At 33.3% G+C, this 3,704-nt stretch overlaps 1 pseudogene; it reads right to left on the bottom strand.

Moving 5' to 3' along the window:
- Positions 1 to 1,613: 1,613 nt before the first annotated feature.
- Positions 1,614 to 3,704, bottom strand: part of LOC108973534 — a 59,486-nt pseudogene continuing 57,395 nt past the window's right edge.

Genomic DNA, 3,704 nt, shown 5'->3' with positions numbered 1-3,704 from the left:
GTCGTAAAAGGAAAGCAACAAAAAAAAATTGTCGGGATATCCATAAGAGATAGGCACATACCATCGGATGTTTTTCTGTAGACCTTTTCAATGTGTGCAATACTTAGTACATCATTTTTGATAAATCTAGTAAGATTCAGTCTGCGTTTGCAATATACAGGGTGGCTGATGAAAGCCGCTACCAAAAAAAAAAAAATTAAATAACTTTTTTCTTATTTAATGAATCTGGTTATTTTTTATTTTATTTTTCAGATTGACTTTTGCGTTTAACAAAAATGGATAACTGGGACACTGAAACAAGAAAAGAATTAAATAACTTTTTTTCTTTTTAATGAATCTGGTTAATATTTATTTTATTTTGCAGATTAACTTTTACATTTAACAAAAATGGATAACTGGGACACTGAAACAAGAATTTGGATTGTCCACCGCTATCACGCACTGGAGTCTGTAGTTTCGGTTCAATGAGAGTATAGGCGCACGTTTGGCAGCAATCCTCCGAGCAGATGGACCATAATGAGACTTGTAAACAATTTTGGCGAGCATGGCACAGTCAACAGAAGACCTTACCATCGAAACCCTTCAGTTCGAACGGAGGAAACAATCGCTGCTGTAGCTGCTACCATACGTGTTACAATACACGTGTTTCGACAAGAAGCTTATCTGCTCAAATGGGTGTAAATAGACAGTCATTACAGTCAATTATGAACAAAGATTTGGACTTATTCCCATATAAAATTCAAATGGCCAACAAACTAAACGCTGCAGACTTGCCGATTCGCTTGGAATTTTGCCASAARATGCTTCAAATGGTGGAAGAGGATGGAAACATGTTGAACTATCTTTTCATGTCTGACGASRCCCATTTCGATTTAAACGGCAACATAAACAAACAAAATTGTCGAATATGGAGTGTTTCCAACCCACAGATACTCCATGAGACGGAATTGCATCCACTTCGTGTCACAGTGTTTTTCGAAGAAAACGGTCACACCGTTACGGTTACTGGAGACCGTTACTTGAGCATGTTCAGAGAGTTTTTCTATCTAGAATTACGCCGAATGAGAATTTCTTTCAACTCTGTGTGAAATTATTTGAGTTTCTTAATGTAGCAAAATTCATCAGCCACCCTGTAAGCGGTAAAAATACATTTTATACATATAAACCTTCCACTTTAATCGCTGTATCTAAACCGGATCAAAATCCGATGCGTAGTTTCAAAAATTTAAGCATACTTAGGGATGTAGGGACGGAGAAAGCGACGTTGTTTTATACTATGTAGTGATAAATGGGGGAAAATAGTTTTTGAGGTGTTAATAGATATAAGAGTGATAAATATAAGTGTAAAACTCATTATAATTAAAAAAAAACATCACATTGTATGATACTTAAAAAACAAAAATAACAAATTATGCAAGATTTGCAAGACATTCGCAAAAACAAAATCATTAATAAATCAAAAAAGAATAAAAAATTATTTAATCTGTTTTACTTTTATTACAACAATAAAAGTTTTAATATAATATGTTTTTAATTTTACATAATAAGCTTTGCTAAAAGCTTGATGTACATAAGGAACTAACTACATACAAAAATAGTAAAACAATGCTTACCCATAGCAAATGGCCAAAATGTGAACGCACCAAGTTCCGCACCAGAATACAAAGAGGGAAATTGCGAAACCATATAGCGAATTTGGTAAATGTTTCATGTTGTTTTCTCTACCTAATACACACGAGTCGTTTGCGATTGTTTTAAGATTTATGGTAAGTAATTTAATTTTTTTAGCTCGAATTAAATGTTTTATACGTCTTTCATCATAATTGTTTATACAATCTTTCATATTTTGTTAAATTATTCGTGTATAAAATTTTTTTATTTAAATCCTTCATGAACACATTGCGCTACCGCGTTTTATAATAACTTATATTTATTTACACTAACATTGAATTTGTTAAAAATATATGCGAGTTTATAGCAATATTACGACAAATAAAGAAGATCCTCTTCTATTAATCCTTATACACACAGGGTCACACACATTTAAAATCAAATCTATAGTTTTACAATTATTTTAGCTCTACCGAGGAGTTTATTACAGGTTACATTAAGTGTCGATTTAACCAGCAAGGCTTCGTTTTTAAATTACTATTTATGAATGGATGTGACTATTAAAATGGATATTTTATAAAAAATCCTGTTATGCTTAAAAACACATATCACAATTTTCTTTTGAATTACAGTCATCCTTATTAACACCGACGCCGAACATCAGTGGAAAGTTCATACCAACAGAAAATATAGACGTAATTTGTGTTTGGCTAGACTTAGAATCATTCTTCCTTGCGAATAATTGTTTTTCTTTCTTAAAACTGAAAAGCATATTTAAGTATTAATGATCCATCTTTTTTAGTTAGAATAATGTTCTTCTGTTCCTCTAATTCGCCCACTTCGTTGTTGATACTATGCAGATGTGCAGACTAAAAATGAGTTTTGCTGATTATTTGTATAAATTGTAGGCAAAAAGGGATAGCATAACATGATATTGTTGCAACTGTTGCCAGCAAATTCACGCAGACCATGATACTTTGACAAATTTACAATACTGCTGTCGTGATTACCATCTCGAACGCACTCACATTAAAACAAATAAGGAAGGCCTAACTTCGGGTATTACCGAGCATTTCATACTCTTGTTATATGGGGTGTAGTGCACGTTTTCACCCGATTTTATTCATTCTAAGCACAAAAATGCGCCGTTAAAGTTTTTCATGATTCTAGTGGAGAAGATAACCATTCGCGTACCTTTTAAAAATAAATTGGGTTTTTGTGTTTCAGATGATCCAAACATGAGAAATCATGTCTCCCAGTGATTCACCCAGCCATTTCTCCGACAGATGTCATCAAAAAATTCTGAAAAAAATTGTTTATACACTCTACGATATACCTTGTGATATGTGAAAAGAGTTCTACTGTAGAATAAAAATTTTTATGAAAAAAGTCAAAAAACAACCCAGATTTCCCTACTGACCTGTTAAGTGATTTCGGAGATATGTTCATTAAACTTCTTAGAGGGCGGGTTCACACCCACCTTCTCAAACGAGTATTATAGTATACCATATTATATATCATATACATGTATATACTCATATAATACAGGGATGGGCACATTTTTAGCCCGCAAAGTTAGCAAAGTGAGCAGGAGGGCTAGATGAGGGAAATATCAGTTTACGGAGGGAAGGGCATAAAAAGTGGCGAAAAAATCAACTACATTCCTCCGTAATTTAATGTTCATCGCAGAATCATAGATAACTTGATCAGATTATCTTTTCTTGCTCTCTCACTTGTCAGCTGACAAGGCACCCTGATCTGTTTTCTGAGCTGGCAACAAAACACAATCAGGGTGCCTTCAACCAGCAGTTAGTGAAAGAGCAGCGCTATAAATACTTGACTAGTGTGAAATGAAATTTCATTGAATTGTGCGAACAAATTTTGGCAAAATAAATGTTTATGTAAATTAATTAATGATTTTGTATGCATTTTCACAGTGTTTAATTTAGTGTTTTGTATAATTTATTAAATACCCAAGCTAATATTTTTCATTTTTTTTTGGAGGATGGAGTCATGTGTAGAAGTTCACGCAAGTGAGGAAAGTTTTCTGATCGCCATTCACGTGGGAGTGGCCAGAAACGATTCTTTTACAT

Source organism: Bactrocera latifrons, unplaced genomic scaffold (assembly GCF_001853355.1).
Source record: "Bactrocera latifrons isolate USDA-ARS-PBARC rearing strain unplaced genomic scaffold, ASM185335v1 scaffold_489, whole genome shotgun sequence".
In the NCBI taxonomy this organism is placed as follows: Eukaryota; Metazoa; Arthropoda; class Insecta; order Diptera; family Tephritidae; genus Bactrocera; species Bactrocera latifrons.
Note: the sequence above shows the minus strand (reverse complement) of the source record. Positions and strands in the feature narration are given on the sequence as shown.